Consider the following 22425-nt stretch of genomic DNA (forward strand, 5'->3'; position numbering starts at 1 on the left):
CTCGAAGGTGGCCTCATCCGCAAGCATGCGCCCCTCTAGGGTCTCGAGGCACTCTCACTCCTCTTCTTGATCAAAGGCGGTCTGGGAGACCTCCCAATCGCGAAGAGCCATGTCCTCTTCTCTCCCAATGACGGTCGCCTCCCGCAGGGTCATGTCCGCCTCATGCCACTTGCTCCCGGGGCCAGGTGTGGAGGATTGGGCTGCATGCCCCCAGGGCCCTGCCATCGTCCCTGAGGGGGTTGCGGGTCCCTCGGGCCTCGCCATGCCAAGTGCGGAGGAGGAGGCCTCCCTAGGGGGTGGAACGCAAAAGGACGCCCCTGGTGGGCCAACATGGCGCCTCTAGGGAGTCGGCGCCCTGGAAAGTTCAGCGATCAGATTCTTTGAGCCAGACAGGGCGCGCAAGAAGAAGCAACAACGATGGTGTACTTACTCACTGCTGGTGGCCCATCATCGTCGCAGCAGGGGCAGCTGTGGCTTCGAAGGCCCCGTGCGTGCGTCATTGCCTAAAGCATCTCTTCTTCACTAGAGGAAGGAGAAAGGAAGAGGCAGTGTGGTGGAAGCTCCTCCCCCCGGGGGTGGCGGTTTTATAGACGTGACCACAGTCCCTGAGGCGTCGTGGGAAGTGGAGGCGGCATTCGCCCCATCGTGCATCGTGTGCCATGACTTGCCCATGGAAGGTTACGACTCACGTCGTCTCGTTCCCCCAACCGGCCGCTCCACGTGTGCCATGGGCACATGGGAAACCTTAGGCGGGAAGGATGGCGCCAGTCATGAGGAAAGATGGCAGGCGTTGCGCACACGCTTTGCATCAACCCACTTGGGACGATTCTTGAAGCGTTGTGGGAAGTGTCCCGCATCGCGTCGATTGCCACGCGCCGAGCCTGGCCCACAGGTGGTTGGGGCCTCCATCACTCCCCCTCCGTCCGGAGCCGTGTACAACGTGGACTTGGGGGGTACTTTTGGACCTATGGGACCGGGGTACCTAGGGGCGATGCGGCTAGGCAAGGAGAGTTCGGCCCATTGGCTAGCTCGACAAGGATGACCTTCGAGAGGACCCCTGCCTCGCAAGGCAAGCGTCCAGGTATCATCACTACGGGCCACCCCAGAGGTTTTTGTGGGACGAGCTCGTCAGGAGCGACCTGGCGAGGGTCTCATAACTCTGCACCCCACGTGGGTGACCCAGGTTGCGCTGGCGGCACAAGAGCGGTGCGAGCGGGCACGGATAGGAGAGCCTTCCACTTCCATGCCAAGGAAGTGGGGCCAGCTGGCGGGTTACCAAAGGTTTCATGTTAAGTGCAAGAAGACAAAGGCTGGGGGCTCGGCACGACGAAGGTCACCCCCGAGCACACCAGCACGTCACGAAGAAATGCTTTTGCAGGCGAAGACCACCTTTGTCAGGGCGGACTGCAGTCGTATCCCATTTCAAAATGGCCGTTGTGGCAACCCTTCCTGTCAAGTGTGTTTTCAGGGGGAAGAGGACCAAGGCCAGTATAAAAGAGAGGCCCAGCCTCCATAGTAGGGGTGGATCCAATCCCCATCTTCTCCACTAGGGCGAGAACCCGCCTTTGTACTCGTCTTCCACCTCAAGTTATCCACACAAGCAGGAGTAGGGTTTTACACTACAAGGTGGACGGAACCCGGGTAAACTGCTTGTGTATTCTTGTTTGCTTTCCTTAGACCGAGCCACCGGAGAGTCGCCCTGAAGTCGAGAGGTAGAACAGGGTAGGAGGGTGAGCGCACCCCAGAATTTGAACCTTTCTGAGTCCGCGGAGCCTCGATTCCGACAACAACTTCCATGAAGAAATTTAGGCCAAATAGCCTTATTGACTATAGCTTTAAATTGTTCTCCAAAGTACTTACAAACAGGCTAGCTACCATCTTGCACAGACTCATTGCTAACAAATAGTCTACCTTCCTTAAAGGCATATATATTCTGGAGAGTGTGGTCACTACCCATGAAGTGCTACATTCAGTCCACACTAGTAAGAAACAAGACCTTGTCATGAAACTTGACTATGAGAAAGCCTTTGATAAGGTACATCTGAATTTTCTAGCTCATCTGCTAGAGAAAAGAGGTTTTGGGGACAAATGGTGCCAATAGATCGAGCAAATCACCCATGGTGGTTTTGCTGGTGTCAAACTAAATATGTAGAAAGTGACTTTTTTCCTTACACGGAAAGGGCTCAGACAAGGATACCCTATTTCCCCCTACCCTTTAATTTAGTAGTAGATGTTCTTACCAGGATGCTTGCAAAAGTCACAAACAACAACTTAATTGCTGGTCTTTTCCCTAAGGTCTGTCCTGAAGGCATCATTTGCCTTCAACATGCTGATGATACCATCCTTTTTCTGGATGATGATATCTCCCATTATCACAACCTCAAAATAGTTTTGACCTCCTTTGAACAAGTCTCTCGTATGGGAATCAATTATGCTAAGAGTGAACTGTTGTCTATAAATATTGTGGTGATGGGTTGCAACTCTTTCTGTGTGCTCTAGATTGTGGTGGAGGGGTCTTCCCCGTTAAATACTTAGGGATTCCCTTGCACTACGATAAGCTCATAACACAGGATATTCAACCACTTATTGACAAAATTATGAAAAGGATGCTGGCTGGAGAGGGAAGCTCCTCTTTTATAGAGGCAGACTTGTTCTCATACAAGCATGCCTTGCTAGTATCCCTACATACCTGTTGTCCTTCTTCAAATTCCCCAAATGGGCCATTGAGATGATCAATTCTCAGATGTCATAGTGCCTCGGAAAGATTTTGAAGGGCACATGAAGCTTCATCTTGCTAATTGTAAATTAGTTTGTTTGAAAAAAGAATTTGGAGGTCCAGAAATTCCTAACCTCCAAGATATCAACCTTTATCTCCTAGGTTCCTGGATTAAGTGATACTATGATGGAGAAGGGAAACCTTGGGAAATGATTATTGATCATAGGTACATGGCCGGTGTCATGGTTTTGTCATGGCAGACGTCCTCGTGAAAGGACTTAGTGGTGAGGCTATCGCAACTATGTGGCGACTCAAAGGGGTTGATCGGGAACGAGAGATGAGTTTACGAAGGTTGAGCCCCTCTGATGGAGGTAAAATCCTACGTCCTCCTTTGTGTATATTGGTGAGGATATCGAGTACAGGGGAGCATATTCGCTTGACCTAGATAGTGATGGATTGTAACTTGACCCTATTGACCTCAGCGGCTCACCTTTATATACAGGTCAAGACCCAGGGTTTTACAAGAGTCCGGGCATGACATGATTCGTGACCCGATACATCTCTAACTTGCCTTGCCTCCTATGCAAGGAAACTCACGGCGACTCTCCACCTCATGGGCCATTAGTCGCCGTCTTCATGTCTTGGGCCACCTGCCGGCTTACTCTGTAAGCCGCCTTGTAACTCTGTACCATGAATGCCAAGACCCATCTTGAGTAAACTTTAAGATTGCACATTATGACCCGACCCAGTAGGGTGGGTTATACCTCGGGGATATATCCCCAACATTAGGCCCGAGATTGATTTGAATTTATTCACATCAATATCTTCTACCTTGATCTTGGCGGCTTATGTTTAGTTCGTACCTTTGTTTTCTGTGAGTTCAAAATGCCGGCTTATGATACCCTGAGGATCTTTGTATTTGCTTGCTTTGCTCATCAGTGACATCACCCGCCAAAAATCTAGGGGTTTGGTGACATCATCATAACAACCTGTATGGATATCTGTTTGGCCAAAAAATTGAGGCGCCCTTGGCTATGAAATTTACTACGCCTCCTTGATTCCCGCGTCGGCTAGTCACACTTACATTGTTTGCACTTCAACTATTTCCTAGGGGTCCCTTCATTTTTCGTTACCTCCACCCTTCTTCTTCCTCTTGATCGAATACACCTTGTTCATTGCACCGCCATTGTCGTTCTTCCGTCGTTGGCCAACTGCTTGTTAGGACCGCGACACCCCTCCAGCTTCGTGAGGGTGCAGCCAATCGTCTTTGTCGTTGTCTGCAACCACCAGGTAAGTTCATCTTCCTCCTCTCAGATCCGCATTAGGTCATCACAATTCATAGGACTTCATTGGAGTTCCCCATGTGTTTCATCACCATTTAGTCTATGCACATTTCGATGAACCTTCCTTCATAAATACAATGGCAGAAGTAATTGTTCTATCTCGCACATAATACTCTTTAGATCCGTTTTGAAATCCGTAGATTAGATCACCATTACTTCCGCCCTTGCTGTTAGGGCTAGTAAATAACTTCCTTTTCAACCCATTTCGTAGATCCGTAATTATAAACAATTTGGTAGGAACTTGTTTGTACCTCACTTAGCAGGAAACCCCCAGAAATCTTTGATGGTTGAAAGTCGGCTTTTTGTTCTGTAGGCTCGTCAGCATGATAGTAACCCACCAGCTTCATAAATTACTTCACTTTAGACAGTGACCGATACCGGGACGGCTCACATGCTATAGCTTACCATGTCATCTTAAGCTAGAGCTGCCAGGACATCTCTATCCGATTATACCACTTATCAAACAATCCTCCTTTCCTCTTAATAACACACCAAATATGCTTCTGCAGCTCCCTTCTCTTGAATAAGCCACCATGGCCAAACCCGTCTCGTGCGATTGGGTGCTTTCACAAGTTACCGAAGCTATGCTCCTAGATTATGTAGAGTTTCGGGCTCTGCCTCCCAAAGAGAAGATTGCTTGGCGACTTGCCTTTGAAGAACAACGACCTCAACCCGGCGAAGGAGAAGTAGTGATTTTTACATATCATATTGAACGGGGTTTTTCTCCTCCCGGGTCAAAATTCTTCCGGGACGTCTTTCATTTTTACAATCTTCACCCTCAAGACCAAGCTCCCAATTCCATAACAAACTTGTGCCAGTTCTAAGTGCTTTGTGAGGTGTATATGGAAATGGAGCCTACTGTCCTTTTGTTTAGAGAGTTCTTTTATCTCAATCGCTATACAAAATGTGCTGATGGGCCCATCTTAGAACTTGGCAGGGTCACAATTCAAAGGCGAAGGGACTGTGGTTTTCCTATCGCTATCCTCCCTAGTCGCTCTAAAGGATGGGCCAAGACATGGTTCTATTGTAAGAACACAACCCCTATTGATGAGATTCCTCTGCCAGGTTTTAGAGAACAATGCCTTCCTTTAAACTTTCATGTGTGTGGTCCTCCTTCTGTACAAGAATGTGCTCGAATCATATTTGTGTGGCCAAAACTCAGAGCTTTGATAGCCAACGGGTTGACTGGGGTTGATCTGACCCGGTGCTAGTTGACTTGGAAGATCTTGCCCCTAAGTCGGCATGGTGCCTTAATGTGTGAGTATGATGGCGATTTGACCAACACCCAACGCTTCAACAACATCACCATCTGTACAAGTGATGTAAACCATATTGTGAAGAAGTTGCTGGGTGAAAAGCAAGAAGTTTGCGATAAAACTCGTCCCAGACGCTTCTATACTCAGAACCCGCCTCCCGAGGTGATAATCCTTGACATCTTTCACTTTTCTTATAAGTTTCTTCATCTTTCAAACTTGCTATTTTTTTGTCAATACTTCTGTAGGTGAACTCTTCATTTTGGAAGAGGAAACAACAAACACTACAAGAAATATGCTCATATGTGATGTTTTTTAAAATGTCGTTGACGAATTCGTCATAAATCTATGACGATTTCATCCGAGATCATCGTAAACCGTTTGAGGGGATCAAATCTACATACAAATTACGACGATGTGAGTCAAAACATCGTAACCGCATAAGATGAGATCGTCATAACTTTTACGACGATTGTAAAAATGTCGTAACATGTTCTAACTATGTTGACATGTCACTCGTGGGTCCATTCTATCCCACCTAATCCTAGTTTGTGAAGGAACCTACTATTCTATCATTCCGAAAATTCTCGAAAAAATCTCATAAATACTTTGGACTATATATTTCTCAAATATGTGAAAACCCTCCCTTCCATAGTTCAAAAATAATTCAAAAATAATCATTTTCCTATTCTGTTTAGAATAGCACTTTGTGAAGGAAGTGCTATTTCTATTTCTTTGATTACCCTCATATTGTTTGGGCACTCTTTCCTATCCAAATCATTGCCTCATGAAAACTTTTGTAACGATTTGCCTAGTAAATCTTTGTCAGCAAATTTCCAAAGTTTGTGTTCAGCTAACAGCTTTGTGAAGGAAGTACTAGATAGGAATATCCTGATGAGTTGATTTTTTTCCACATCATCTATGTGCCCAAAACGTAGCTCTCCATAAAATTTTAGCCACATCTAACAATTCATGTGAGCTCATCATCCAATCTTTGTTTTTGGTAATATTTTCATTTTGTGAAGCAACTATGTTTTATATTGCTTTATAGTTGATGAAAAATTTACCACGGGATGATACTGACCATATAACCTCACTGCACCAAATTTTAGCTCATTTAATTCAGCCAGTTTCTCTCAATATTTTTCCCAATATTCTATTCAGTAGAGAGCATTGTGAAGGAAGTACAATTTTTGTTTATCCAAATTTTATGAATTTTTTACAGTAGCTTAATGTGCCCAAATTATCATCCTCCTCCAAATTTAAGCTCAATCCAATCATCTATGTGAGCCCAGTTTTAATTACCATTTTCTGTCCAGATTGGCACATTGTGAAGGAAGTGTCACTTTGGCATGTCCAAATGGTATAATTTTTATACAGTGCCTTCATATGCCCAAATTAACATCATACACCAAATTTCAGCTCAATCCATTCATTCATTTGATCCTAGCTTCAACATCGATATTTCTGGACAATGTGTTACTTTGCAAAGCAAGTGCCACCTAGATTCATCCATTTGAGATAAAAATTTGCCAAGAGAGTCTCCTTAGTAGATGATCATCCTCAGCCAAAATTTAGGTCCATTGTCTATGTGAATTACCCGCACCGCTAATCAAACACTTGGCTGCTAATTCATGTTTGTGCTTAGTTCAGTCTCCTCATGAGATTATTCTATTGTATTATTCTTGCTAACACCTATCGAGGGATTGTCCAACCCATCAGACATGACTATTCCACCTAGAACGCGTGGCAATGCAACGGTTAGGCGGTGACCATGAGACTGGCATGCAAGTTCACGCACTCTGGAGTTGGGGCCCTCGACCACCATGCAAACCTCGACGTCAAGGCACCACACCATGTATTTCTGCTTAAATAGATACTTATATACCTATAAATGATTTTTGGGAAAAATAAAGAGCAAACTATAATGCAGTTGCAGTCCAATTTTGACCCGCTTCGAGCTGAATCGACATAAATTTGTCTTTTTCACGAGAGGTGGATAAAATATTTTAACACCCAACCATTTTGTCAATTGTACATTAAATATGGACTAGTATTTTATAAAAATTATTTGGTTCAATTTTAAAACAAATATATGGTAGGTCCTTCACAAAACAACTCATTTTGATCACTTGAAAAATGGAAAATGAATTTTTCATACAAGGAAAATGAAAAATTCCTTAATCAACATTGTTTGCCATTCTGATATGCACCCTTGTGCATAATATTATATCATTTCAACAAACTATGTCATGAATGTGGCTATAAGATTGATCATTTGGCTTGAAAGTCATGAATCTTCACACATGATAGCTCATTTCTAAGAACACTTATTTAAAATAATTGCCGTATTACAAGTTTATTATTTTTCCTGGTAGCTTTGTCACATATAATGACACAATGCAATGATTTTCCATTTTTTTGAATTTGTTTTGAATTTTCCATGGCCATTTCATTATGCGGTCAAAATTGCGGGTATGACCGTTCATACCTAGTGGTTGAATCTTGGAAATGTTTTGATGTTTCTATGATTAAATAGATACTTGCGTACCTATAAATTGTTTTAAAAAAAAATATAGAGCAACCTATAATGTAGATGCAGTTCAAATTTGACCCACTTTCAACTTATTCAACGAAAATTTGTCTTTTTTAGGAGAGATCGATAAAAGCCTTTAACACCCAACCATTTTGTCAATTATACATTAAATATGGCCTAGTATTTTAGAAAAATGATTTAGTCCAATTTTGAAACAAATATATGGTAGGTCCTTCACAAAAAAGTTCATTTTGGACACTTGAAAAATGGAAAATGATTTTTACATACCAGGAAAATGAAAACTTCCTTAATCAATATTGTTTGTTATTTCAATATCCATCCTTGTGCATAATATTATATTATTTCAACAAACTATGTCATTAATGCGGCCATAAGATTGATAATTTGGCTTGAAAGCCATGGATCTTCACACATGATAGCTCATTTTTAATAACACTTTTTTAAAATAATTGTCGTATTACAAGTTTATTATTTTTCCTGGTAACTCTGTCACATATAATGACACAATGCAAAGGTTTTCCATTTTTTTGATTTTTTTGGAATTTTTCATGGCCATTTTTCATGGCCGTTTCTCTGTTCGTTCGTATCCCGGCTGCTCGTCATGCTCGCAGCAGTGTCTCTCGTTGCTGTGGCTCGTGAACCCGCCTTGTTGTGCTGACCACTTCGCTCCAGACCAAGAAGGCCGAGGTCGACGGCCAAAATAGGTAAGCCACCGACGGCATGCTCACGTAGTCGGGTTGGTGCCTGGTGGTCTTCGCGTCGCCGACCCACTGGACCGCCTTGCCAAGTGGACAGACGATGACGATCACCCCTGCTCTTGGCTGGGCGTCAACTATCACACGCGCACGGGCTGCATGACCTCACTCTCGCTGCTCGCCGCGTTGCTCCCTGGCCGCCTCCTCCCCTGCAACAACCTGTTAGGATCGGCTATCTCCCCTGCCTCCGCTCTCGTCCTCACATCTTGACTTGTCTAAACAATGGTCTAAAAATAGCTAGAAAGATCGAAAATGCATACAAATTGGATCTCATCAATAAAATATGGTCTAACTCTAGTGAAAAAATTGTATACATATTTGCAAGTTTATTTGAAATTTTTCAGAGACTAGGTCTAATTTTTAGATACATGACGACCTCACGGAGGATAAGAAGAGCCAGCGAACCAATGAAACGCGAGGAACCTCCTCCACGCGGATCACCCCACCGGACGCAATCTGAGCCATCCATCACGCATCCATCCAACGGTGGAGCATCTCCCTAAAAACCAAACCCTAACTATCTGATCCCCACCCCTCACACACAGCCACACAGTCCTGGCTGCCACCCCGTCGTCCCTCACCGCCGCTTTCCCCGTGGTGTGGAAAGAAGGGAACAGCTTGGACTGAAAGCGACCCGCGTCCACCAACGCCGCTTTCCCCGTCTCCTCCCCTCACCCTCACCCTCACCGCGCGGCGAGGCCGAGCGACCCACCCAGCGGCGAGCCCGGCATGCATCACAACCCCAACCCCTTCGACGAGGGCACCGCCGGCAATGAAAACCCCTTCTCCGTGAGCCAACCCCCCCCCTCCCCCTTCCCTCTATCCGCTCACCTATCCCCCCTTCGTTCCGCAGAAAAACCCTCGCCGCCTGCGACGGGGGTAGTGGCTCGGCAGATCTGAACTCCCGCGTGATGTTTCTGTGGCTTTGCAGAATGGAGGAGGCCGGGGCGGGAAGCAGCAGTACGGCTTCAGGCCAACCGAGCCCGTCGGCGGCGGCGGCGGCAGCAGGGGCGACGCCACAGTCGATGTGCCCCTCGACAACATGGGCGTAAGGCGCCTGACGCGCTGGTCATCCTTTTTGTTTTTTCGTTCGCGCGTCGTTCGGCTTGCACGAATCTGATGCTTCTGGTGCGCCGCACAGGACTCGAATGGCAAGGCGAGGGAGCTCTCGTCGTGGGAATCAGATCTGAGGCGGCGTGAGGCGGTGGGTTTTGCTCTCCTCTTTGCCCTTAAACTTTACTGTGGTTGGTTAGGTTGTGTTTTGTCTCACGGTGTTTGTTCTGTTACTCCAGGATATCAAAAGGAGGGAGGAATTGCTCAAGAATGGCGAGCCACTATTTCGTTTCTGTTCCACTGATTTGTCGTGGGAATACATCGATTTGTTGGTTACCTTGGTGTGCTGTTCCACTGATTTATCTGCATTTCAGCATCTCCCGCGGTGCATTGCTCCTCACAGAACTGCAGAGGAAACATGATTATGTCCTTTGATTGCCACTTTCGTTGTGCTGGGAATATCATGGGATCAGGTTGATTAATATAGTTTGATTTGGAGGGTTCGTTTGTTGGGATTTCTTATTAGTTACCAATACTAGTAGTAGCATTTTTGATGCATTTATAGCCTAGATTCCAGTTTATCACGGGTTTTTTGGCGGGGCAGATCAATCAAACTAATGACAAGTTATTAAAGAAATATAAGAGTGTTTATACATCACTAAAGTAGTGATCTAAACACACTTATATTTCTTTACGGAGGGAGTAAGAGTTAACAAATTTAGTACGTAGTTGAAGAATTGGTTACTTTATTGTTTCTGACTGTATCACACGATGAGAAAATGCACCCACCCTGTCAGTGAATATGACTGCCAGGATAGACGGATGCGTCTTGTTTCATTGAATATTTGTGCAATTTTGGCAATCAGTGGATCGCGTGCCTTCGTTTTCTGGCACCTAGTGTCTTGTGTGACTAATGTAGTTTTATCTCTGAGTTAATTAGGGATTATTAACTTGGCATTCATCTAATTGATCTCATCTTTGCCTTTTGCAGTTATGATGGGTTCTTCATCTTGGTCTATAATCAACTCATATGTGATACGATCGGACTCCTCTTTCTATATCCATTCAACTTCTATCTCTCACGCTTCTATCGTTTTGAATTATAGATAGATGTAGTTTGGAAAAAAACACTGTTGTACGTATGGGCATATATTATGGGAAGTCACAATAGTACATGTCCTTCTTATTACGTAGCTTGAAAAATACATACCCTTCTCATTACGTGATTCTGATTGTGCTTTTCCATTAAATGTGAAACTGTTACTCGCTACTTTGTGAAATGTGATTTCCAGATCTATAGCTCAAATACTCTGGTTCCCAGTGTTAACTTGTCTATGTTCCCAACCGTTTTTTCGTTGAAAAATGGGTATCATAATTCAGAAGTTCTCCTGTTCCCATATGGTTGTCCAGATTTTGTTCTTAAAAGATAAGCATTCTACTGAATTGTACTGAAAAAAGAGCACAAACACCACACACATTTACTTGGAATTGTACTGAAAAAAGAGCACAAGCATCCAGATTTTGTACAATGAGGCTAAGTGCAGCAGGAAAACATTATTTTTTCAGATAATTATTGCTTCAGTATATTTACTTGGACCGCTTAATTATATCTTGTTGGTAAAAACACCACACACATGTTTCTTTTGAAAGACACAAACATGTCTTCATTGTTGACCTTCTAAATAGCACACCGCCAATTTCTAGTTGTTGATTTGGCTAGCAGTGAGTGAGATTTATCATATATATCCTCTAGGTTCAGTTTTGAGTACAAATTAAAAGCTCATGCTTGTTAGTACAACAGTGCAAGTCTGATTAATTAACTATTTGAGAGATGCATGCTAGGGGCATATATGATTCTAGACACATAAAACTTTTTAGTCCCTTACATACTTTTGGCTAGCTCATGTCACACTGCAAGCAATTCAATAATGTGATATCTGAAACTACTTTATCATCTCTTACAGGCAAGGTGCATGGAGGTAGGCTCAGCTTCGGCGTCTTCCATTGGACTGCCCCACTGCTGTCCACGATGCTGTTTGGCATCGGCACGGTGAGCTCCTCTCCCTCCTCTGCTTTGTGCCTTCTGTTCCCGGTTGCTCTGATGATCCTCGTGGCCTTCGAACCACGGTCATGGTGTGGGTCTATGGCCATCGTTCCATGGTTGTCTGGTTAGGCTGCTAGAGTCCTTTCATAATCATCATGCCACTATTTGTTTTTAAAGTTTGCTCGTTTCTCTGCTTGTCATGCTAGCTAACACTAGCCTACCTGATGCAAACTTGCTGAATATATGTATGGGTAGTTCCTGGTGGTCACTTATTATCCAAGGGAGTAGTTTTGGTACTTAAAAAAATAAGTGTCCGTCTCTCTCACTTTTTCTTGTATTTCTTTTGGAGTACATAAATGTTTGATCCACGTAAAATAAATACTTGTACAGGCGCACAACTTCCTCTCACAAAAAAACTAAGTAATTATCTGTAGCACGTTTGTTTGCTTTCTTGTTTGAGAAATCTCATATTTGTTTGCTTGGCCGGAAAATTGTTTGCTTTCTACTTTGAGAAATCTCATGTTTGTTTTCTAGGCCAGAAAATAGGCAGCTCCTAGCCTCGTTAGCCCCATACACTTACTGATTGTTCGGTCTATAACGAATGGCCAAAGCAATTGCTGCTCCGATTGCACTTTCAGTTCTGTGATGCGTGTTTGTTACTTGTCACTTGTAGGCTAACTTGATTATACTTTCATTTAACACACTTTTCTGTTGGTCGGGCCACTTATGATTCCATTGAATGTTGAATTGTATTTGAAGCTTTTCATACTTGAACCTCGACTTTTATCATGCTTCACTCCCTGCTGGCTTACCATTTCTTCGGAACAAATAGGAACTTGACATTGTGATTGTGAAGGCCACCAACCACATTGAGCGTCCATCGAAGGAGAAGTACATAAGAGGTAATGGTTTATCCCGTCTCTTAATTGAACCACTAGTGTTTCATCACTATTGCACTATTTGCTTGATGTGAAGTGTCCATTAAAAATGCATTCTTTGCATTCTTTCTTCTCAACACAAAATATGTCTAGATACAATTGACTTGTGGTTATCTTTTGGTGCAGTAGAACGGATAAATCATTTGTGATACGAAGGATATTTTTAACATCATCTTCAGGATAAACACAAATCTTTTTATTTCTAATATTTTTTATATTTATTTCTTTTTGGTTGATTCATGTGCAGTGTAATGTTCTTGTAGGATGACAAGTTGTTGCATCTCAAGCATGTCTCATAGGAGAGAAGAATGAAGTCCATTGTAGTGTTGGGATAGTAGCAGATGTGCCATTGTTCTATTGTGTAATTTTGTTCGCTCTTGCTATATTCCTGTGTAAGGAAATGTATTGATGAGATGAGTTATTGTGTTATGTAAACCTGGGAGATGTATTATGTGATGTTATATGATGGATGATTTTAATTTGACTTGGAGTTTTCTTAATTTGAATATGAAATAGTGCTGCATTTAATATTGGACAAATAATTGGTTGAAAAGGCCCAATAAATAGAAATGAAACCAAGTTCTTGAAAAAAAAGTTGCTGAATTGAAAAATGAAAAAAGGCCAAAACTGAAACTGGACCAAATGTATTTAGGCACTAAAAGGCCAGGGCCAAAAAAAATTCGAAAAAGAAAAACTAAAAGTGGATGTAAATAGGCCAAGGCCCAAAAAAAGCCCAATAAGAAAAGCCCAAAAAAAATAAAACGAGCCCATGTGATCAATTGAAATGGGTTGGGCTGATTTCAGCCATGACGTTTTGATTTCGTCGTAATTTTGCCACGTAGGACTGCCACGTAGGACTGGGTTTGATTGCCAGTGATGATTTAGGATCGTCGTAAAGGTTACGACAATCCAGAAATCGTCGTAAAGTTACGACGATTTTGATCAAAACGTCGTGGATGTTCATTTCTGACGCTCCGTTTCCGACGCTTGGTTTTTCATCGTGCGATCGTCGTAAATGAAAAACCATGACGATGTAGCGACGAAAAAATAGCGTCGTGTACTAGCATATTCCTTGTAGTGAAAAACGTCCCACAAAGAAACCTAAAGTCGCTACGAGCAAGAAAAAGGGCAAGGCGAGTGTAGAAGAATAGTAAATTAAGGACGAGTTACACGCCGTTGAGGAGCAATCTAAGGTAGAAAACTTTCACCTCTTCTTAACTTTCCTTTGATTAAATTTGCTAACATCCCTTCGTCCTCAGGATGATGAAGCAACAATGAAGTATGAAGATATTGAGGTAACTTATGTTTCTTCCAACTCAGAGCTCTCATTTCCAAAGCCACCAAGGCGGGTCATTAGAAAAGTACGTTTGTCTCACCCGAAGCTTATTTGGATCCCAATTTCCTTTTGAAGAAAATTTGTATGTGTCAAGGCGCCAGAGCCGAAGCATCTCGGGTGACCTTGTGAAAGGTTTGCGCGATAAGTCAATCGTCCGAAAACGGCCAAATGTGGTGCTTTATAATGCAACCCTTTATTTTCTCAATAGTTGGCCTTATCTAACAACGTTTTCATCCTTGTGTTTCAACATATCAGGATTCACCACCTTCATCGGGCGACTCAGCCACTACAAAACTGACACCTTTAGTCATTAATCAAGGGTAACTATTTCCTTTGCATCCAATATTGCTTATTAACTTTTTATCCTTGCATATGCCTTAACATGTTGTCTTTGCTTATAGGGCTCAAGACAAGAAAAGGAGAGTAGGCAGGTCATATGCCAATCTGGCCCCTCTGAGAAAGAGAATCAAAAACTTGCTGCTCCTAATACTCATGTTGAGCCCTGTGACGCTCATCAATGCACCCATGATGACACAATACAACATGCTGACCCGACGAGTACTAACGAAATGGCCATGTTAACTGACCCGGGAGTCAATCCTAACCCTCCCCGTCCTCTGAAAACAACTAAAGGCATTGCTTCTCATGACGAGGAAGTCACCATTACTGGGACAGGTTACACAACTCCTGCTTCCACCGTGCTGACCAAGCAGGCGCCTTTGCTTGAGTAATTGAAGGCTAGTCTTGAACTTCCTAATCTTGAAAAGCTTAGTTTTGAAGAGTTGCATTCTGGCTACTTGAGCCACCTCTCCACAAGCCGGGATATGGAAGCCAGCCTGGTTGGCATGATGAAGAGAAGATATGAGGTATGCTCAAATTTCTCTTGTACTCCATATATCCTTACGTAACCCCCAAGGGCCAGTTTATCTTCTTGAAGATGAGCCGCGTCTTTGATGAGATGAAAATTTTGATGAATCAGCTTGTAGCCCCCAAGGTCCGGGTCACTATGATAAAAATGAGCCGGTACTTATTATGAAAAAGCTCCACTCGTAGCCCCCAAGGGCCGAGGCATTATGACAATAATGAGCCAGTACTTATTATGTTTATATGAAAAAAACTCCACTTGTAGCCCCCAAGGGCCGAGTCATGTTGTTGAAGATGAGTCGGGTCTTCTTGTATTATATGCTTGTAAAAAACTGACCTGCATTAGCCCCCAAGTGTCAAGTATATTGCTTGAAATCGGCATGAGACTTGTAACAAAACTTCTTTACAACCCCCAAGTGTCATTATGCATCTTGCTCGCGGATTAGGTTTGACTGATGTCCATCTCGTGACTTTTGTGTGCACGAAGCTCCAAATGTGACCGAGCCAAGTTTGACCGATCTAAGGAAAAATCTGGCACTGTAGCAAGATGCCGAGAATGAGGCTGATGAAGAACTATGGGTCTCCTTCGAAGAGCTGGAAAACACCAGAGCCGATTTCAAGGCGAACAAGGAAACTTCCGAGGGTGACAGAGTCGCCCTGATTAAACATGCAGAGGATGCTGAAGGTCAGTTAAAGCCTGTTACCGAAGAGCTGACTCGTCTAAAATAGCTCGGATGACCGAGGCTGTCTTTGGTTAGCATTGTTTGATGATCTTGCGATAACGTTTATAAGAAACACCTTGTATAAAAAGACCCATCGGGCGACTTACACGCTTGGACTATTTGCAGGCCGTCGGACTCACAGTCCCTAAGACAACAACGTAATGAAGATGAAAGCTCTTTACACTTTAACTGAGCAGTTGTATGCTGGGAGCCTGTTTACTATCAAGGCTGTTATGGGGGATAAAGACCCAGCCAAATTTATCAAAGACGTGTTGGGGCGCCTCTCTACGATTCCCAAGCAAATTGAATAGTTGAAGAGATCAGCTGCTCACAAGGGTGCATTAACTGCTCTCAGACGGGCCTTGGCTTACACACCAGAACTTAACCCTGATGAGATGGCCGGAGTTTTTCCTCAGCTAAATGATGATGGCTCAAAATTCACAGAAGAAGACTATGCCCACTGCATGAAAGCTTGTTGAGTGTTGGCGAGTCATTTGGCTGTAGAGGCGGATTTGACCATATATCAGGCGGCTTATGATGACAATGACTTGCGAGTTCGTCTGCGCACTTTTGAGCTGGTGAATCCGACTCCTCAACTTCATAAGAACATCTTTGCCCCTGATCTTGACCCGTCCCCCATCTTGCATGAAAAGGTGGATTCCACGCCTTAACCCATTGCAACTGGGATATGGACAACCATCAGATCCAGGAACCCGAAGACGCGGCGCAGGCTGACTCGAAGATGTCTTAAGCAAGAAGTCGGCCCGAGGCTAACCCGGATAAGCAAACAAACGGATTATGTGGATGACTCTTGAAAAGTTCGGTCTAAGGACGTTGGGCTCCAGGTAGCCTTGTAATGTCCTAAGTTTGAAAACTTTGCTTGTATCATGCCTTCATCCATGTTTTAAGCCTTTTGTATCCCATCTTAAGTTATCAGGGGATTCTTATATAAATCAAGCGTCGTTCCTTCTTTTATATCTTTATTTGGGAGACGTACATACATCATAGGACTAGAGCTGCATAACTCGCCATCATAGGACTATAGCTGCATAACCCGGACGCTCTCTATGAGCCGGTAAGAAACATTGGATCATCCCTGAAGAGGTTAAGGAAAACACAATATGGCGACAATGTGTCACCTTGAATAAGCCGGCTCAGTGAGACTCGGCATAGAAACCGGCTTGCAAGGCTCGAGTCTTACCCTTAATTGGGTGGGTGTAATAACCCATATGTAGTATGATAATCTGGCTCAATGAGGCTCGGCAAGGAGACTGGCTGATTAGGCTCAAGTCTTGCTTCAGTGAAGCGGGTACGTGAACCCATGGTTTATCCTTTTTTCGTAAGCCACCTCTCACGCGATGTAGCTCGATGTTTTAACCTTGACAAGTTCAGGGTGCACAATGGATTGACTTATCAAGAGTACACAGAGTCATTAAATGTGAGTCGCACAAACATACAGTCAGGCCTAACCATCATATAGTGTTAATTTTTCATGGAACAAGAGGGTGAGAAAACTAAACTCAGTGAGTTGGAAGCCCCCAAGTGACCCCATGATCAGGGAAAAGCTCAGCCTAGGAGTACATGATATAATGATACTACTACAAAACATATGGGTTTGCATAAAGCCGACTTGATTCTACTAATAACAATTGACGCCTATGTTTGAACCGTGCATCATGGCGACTGGTCCTGTTTGGATTTTTGGCACCCATGTTTGAACGGTCGCATCCCGGCAGCTCATCCTCTTTGAGGACTTAGGTTGATAATAAAGACTCATGCTCATTGTATAGGCTGAAGCGACAAAGACCCCGAGTTCCGGGGGTGCCGACTTTATTGTATTTATAAAAGGGTATGTACAAAAGTTGAGGTAGGTACATAAGTAAGGAGCCAATGGCTCTAAGTATAATAAGGCCGAAGGTGAGCAATGTTCCATGGCCGATTTGTCTCCTCCTTAGAGGTGTATTTATATGGAGGAAGGTCCATCAGGTAATATGAGCCATTATTGAGGCTTTTGCTGATGACGAAGGGCTTTTGCTGATGACGAAGGGACCCTCCCAGGGTGGTGAAAGCTTGTGCATACCTGTGTTATCTTGAATCAACCGAAGCACTAAGTTGCCCTCCTAAAAGATCCGCTCTTAACTCTACGACTATGATAGCGACGTAGGTCTTGCTGATATATAGCTGATCTTGCCGCTACCAAGTCACGTTCTTTCTCCAAGGTGTCCAGGGAATCTTGCCATGCCTCTTTGCTGTCAGCTTCAACATAAGCGGTGGCTCGTGGGGAGTCATGCTATATATCACTTAGTAGAACCGCCTCGGCTCCATAAACCAGAAAAAGGGGGTGTAGCTAGTGGATCTATTTTGGAGTTGTCCTAATACTCCAAAGCACTGCGAGGATTTCCTCGACCCAACAACCTGGGATATGATGTAGCGGAACCATGAGCCGGGGCTTAATCCCTCTCAAAATTTCTTGATTAGCTCTTTCGGCCTACCCGTTGGACTATGGGTGCGCTACTGCTCAAATGTCAAGTTGGATATGCTCCTATTGACAAAATTGTTTGATGGCCCCCTTGGACAAGTTGGTACTGTTGTTAGCGATGGTGCTATGAGGATAGCCAAAACAAAAAAATCAGCTTCTTAAAAAAATTGACTGTTGTCTCTGCTTCTCAATTGCTGACAGGTTCTGCCTCAACCCACTTGGTAAACTTGTCAAGCGTCACTAGTAGGCGAGTCTTCTTATCAGAGACCATCTTGAACGAACCAACCATATTGAGCCCCCAGACTACGAACGACCAACTTATAGGGATCACGCGCTATTCTTGAGATAGCACCTGGGCTTGTCGAGCGAACTTTTGACATCCATCGCACTTGCGCACTATATCCTCTGCATCTGCATGAGATGTTAACCAGTAAAATCCATGACGCAAAGCCTTTGCCACCAAAGATCGTGAGCCGGCATAGTGTCCACAGTTGCCAGCATGGATCTCATTGAGTATTTCCCGTCCTTCATCAGGAGAAGCACATCGTTGAAAGACGCTGCTAGTACTTCCCTTGTACAACTCGCCCTTATGAATAGTCATAGACTTGCATCGTATTATCTGATGGGCAATGACTTCCTCAGCCAGGAGCTCTCCTCGAGTGAGGTAAGCCAAGTATGGTACTATCCAATCAGGAATTGCCTGGAGAGCCGCCACCAACCGCGATTCCAGGTCAGGGATGGCTATATCCTCCATAGATGGTAACTTCATGGACGGGTTGTGGAGGATGTCCAAGAACCCGTTGGGCGGGACAAGTTTGCATTGAGATCCGAGTCGTGACAATGCATCTGCTGCTTCATTATGCCGACAATCAATCTGGTCGACCTGGTAACCATGGAAGTGACCCGCCACTTCGGTTACCGCACATCTATAAGCCTCCATCAGGAGGTCTTTTGAGTCCCAAGTCACAGAAACTTGTTGAGCCACAAAATCTGAGTCACCCAAGCATCTGACCCGGCTAAGGTTCATCTCCTTAGCTATCCGGAGCCCATTTACGAGAGCTTCGTACTTAGTTGTATTGTTAGTATAGGGGAACATGAGCCATAAAACATAACAGAATTTGTCACCCCGTGGAGAGGATAACACTACGCTGGCCCTGGACCCTTCCAATTGCGTGGAGCCGTCAAAATGTATAGTCTAGTACGTGTTATCAAGCCTATCTTCCGGGATTTGAAGTTCGGTCCAATGGTTGATGAAATCCACCAATGCTTGGGACTTGATGGCCATACGAGGCGTGTACTTCACGTGGTGGGGACCAAGCTCAATTGCCCACTTAGCAATTCGATCAGTGGCTTACGGTTTTGTATGATGTCCCCAAGCGGCACTGAACTGACCACAGTGATCGGGTGTTCCTGAAAGTAGTGCTTCAGCTTCCGGCTTGCCATAAAAATCCAAAGACCAGCTGTTGCCAATGTGGATATTGCTGCTTGGACAAGGTCAGCACTTCACTGACAAAATACACTGGCCGCTGAATCGGATACTATTTTTCTACTTCCTTGCATTGAACGACAACCGCAACACTCACTACTTTAGAATTAGCAGCAATATAGAGGAGCATGGGCTCTTTGTCGGTTGGGGCGGCTAAAACGGGCGGCTCGGCGAGTTGCTTCCTCAGGGCTTCGAAGGCTTCACCAGCTGCGTCAGTCCAAACTAAATTATCCGACTTCTTGAGCAATTGATAAAGAGGGATTGCCTTTTCACTGAGGCAACATATGAACCAGCTTAACATCGCGATACAACCCGCCATACGCTGGACCTGGTTGATATTGTCTGGCTTACTGAGCGAAGTTATAGCCTTGATCTTATCTTGGTTAGCTTCAGTGCCTCGATCTTAACATGCTTGCAGGAACACCAAAAACGCACTTGGCCGGGTTAAGCTTCATCTGGTAAACTCAAAGATTATCAAACGTCTCCTTGAGATCCTCCAAGACCGTTTCCTTCTTCAAAGAGTTCACCACAATGTTATCAACATAGGCATGAATGTTGCACCCAATATGACTGTGCAAGCAATTCTAGATACAACGCTGATAAGTCACCCCTGTGCTCTTAAGTACAAAAGGCATAGAGAGATAACATAAAGCACAAAAAGGGTTTATGAAAGCTGTCTTCTCCTGATCCTCCTTAGCCATCTTGATTTGGTGGTAACCTGAGTACGCATACAGAAAATACAAATGCTCACAACCCGCCGTAGAGTCAATAATTCGATCGATACCGGGAAGAGCAAAGGGATCCTTTGGACAAGCTTTGTTGAGATCGGTGTAACCTATACACATACGGAAGGCGTCATTCTTCTTCAAGACAAGCACCGGGTTAGCCAGCCACTCATGATGAAAAACTTCAACAATAAACTTGGCAGCTAGGAACTGGGCGACTTCTTCCCCAATGGCCTTGCGCCTCTCCTCATTAAAACGATGGAGGTATTGTCGTACTGGTTTCATCTTTGAATCTACATTAAGGTGGTGCTCAGCGAATTCTCTTGGCACTCCACGCATGTCAGAAGATTTCCATGTGAAGATGTTCCAATTCTCAGGGATGAATTCAATGAGCGCATATTCCTATTTGGGATCCAGGCGTGTCCCAATAGTGAACTGCTTAGAAGAGTCGCCTCGGGTGAAATCAACTTGTTTGGTATCATCAGTTGACTGGAACTTGAGGGGTGGCTCAGACTCAATAGTGGGTTTCTTGAGAGGGCTCATGTCTGTCAGGTCAATATTGGGTGCATAAAACTTCAACTCCTCAGGTGCGCACGCTGACTCTGCATAAGTCGCATCCCCTTCCTCGCACTCCCGAGCTATCTTTCGGATTCCATTGACAGTAATGGTACCGTGGATACCCAAAATTTTGAGTTGAAGACAAAAATAGCAGGGTCAGGCCAGAAAGATTGTGTAAGTCAGCCGTCCAAAAAGGGCACAATAAGGACTTAATCTTGACCACCTCAAATGACAAGGCTTTGTATCTGTACTTAAACTCGTCACCAAAAGTGACACTTAACTTGACCCGCCTAACCGGGTATGCTGATTTACCTAGAATGATACCATGAAAGACCATGTCGACGGAAACAAGTCGTTCTTAGAAAGGTTCATATGCCGGAAGGTGTCATAGTACAAGATATTGATGCTGCTTCCCCCATCCATGAGAACCTTTGTGAGGGTGTATCCACCCACCTCAGCGCCACCACCAAAGCTAGACCAACGGGGTTATCAACTCAGGAAGGGTGATCGTCGCTACTCCAAGTGATAGGCTGTTCGGACCAAATGAGCTACGTGGGAACCGTTGGCTCAACCATATCGATGGCTCTCTTCTTGAGTTTGTTATCCCGCCTGTAGGTGCTGGTGGTGAAGACGTTGTACTGACCACTATTGAATTGCTTAGGGTTGCTTTGAAACCCGCCATGACCATTATGATGTTGATTATTCTAACTAGAGTGTTGTCCATTGCCATTGCTTGAGCCGCCCTATCCTTGAAAGTCAGATCATGGGAACCAACCAGACGAGCCCCCATGTGACCCGCCAGGACCAGGCTTGACTGGGTGTCCACCACCATTGCCTCCTTGATGGTCGCTAGAGGCCTGGAGATGGAATTCCTGCATAACATAGCAATTTTCCCAGGAATGAGTTGACAGGGTGTCTAGGGTACTATGCTTGGGACAAGGTGCTTTAAGCATCTCTTCGTAATTGCACAATTTTCTCCCATTGTAACCTCCTCCGAAATGAGTGTTCCGACGCTGCTTCTTGAAACCAATATTGTTGTTGGCTACAAAGTCTGACCCGCCGTTGTGCTACCTCTGCTTTCCTTGACCTGCCGAGTTACCATTGTGTCCACGGTTCTGATGATGGACCTTGGCACCATCCCATTTCTTGGCCTTGCTGGCTTTGTGCTCATTTGAGCCAGCATCCTTCATGCCATCTGACTCAGCGTACCTGGTGAGAGTGTCCATTAACTCTCCCATGTCCTGCAACTTTCGCTTCAAACGGCCATTTTTCAGGACCAACGGCCAAAAGTGGCAATTCTTTTCCAACATCAGGACGTCTTGAGCCGTTGTGATGCCATCTGATGAATGAATGGTTTTAACAACCCGACATGTCCAGTGGTGTGATGACTCATCAGAGTTTTGAACGCAATTTTGTGGATCCACAATCGCCATTGGACATTTACATGTTTCCTAGAAGTTCCTGATAAATCGTTCCTTCAACTCTACCCAGGAGCTGATGGAATTGGGCGGTAGGTTTTCAACCATGTTAGAGCTGGCCCTTCCAGCATCATCGTAAGGTACTTGTCACACACCACGTCGTTGGCATCAAGCATGT

At 44.4% G+C, this 22425-nt stretch overlaps 1 long non-coding RNA gene across 1 annotated transcript; it reads left to right on the forward strand.

The window, feature by feature from the left end:
* The first annotated feature begins 9567 nt into the window (after positions 1 to 9567).
* Positions 9568 to 9953, forward strand: LOC123430103. The gene is made up of 3 exons (XR_006622855.1): positions 9568 to 9672; positions 9766 to 9828; positions 9917 to 9953. It is a non-coding gene; the product is annotated as an uncharacterized LOC123430103 (long non-coding RNA).
* The last annotated feature ends 12472 nt before the right edge of the window (positions 9954 to 22425 follow it).

Source organism: Hordeum vulgare, chromosome 2H (genome assembly GCF_904849725.1).
Source record: "Hordeum vulgare subsp. vulgare chromosome 2H, MorexV3_pseudomolecules_assembly, whole genome shotgun sequence".
NCBI lineage: Eukaryota > Viridiplantae > Streptophyta > Magnoliopsida > Poales > Poaceae > Hordeum > Hordeum vulgare.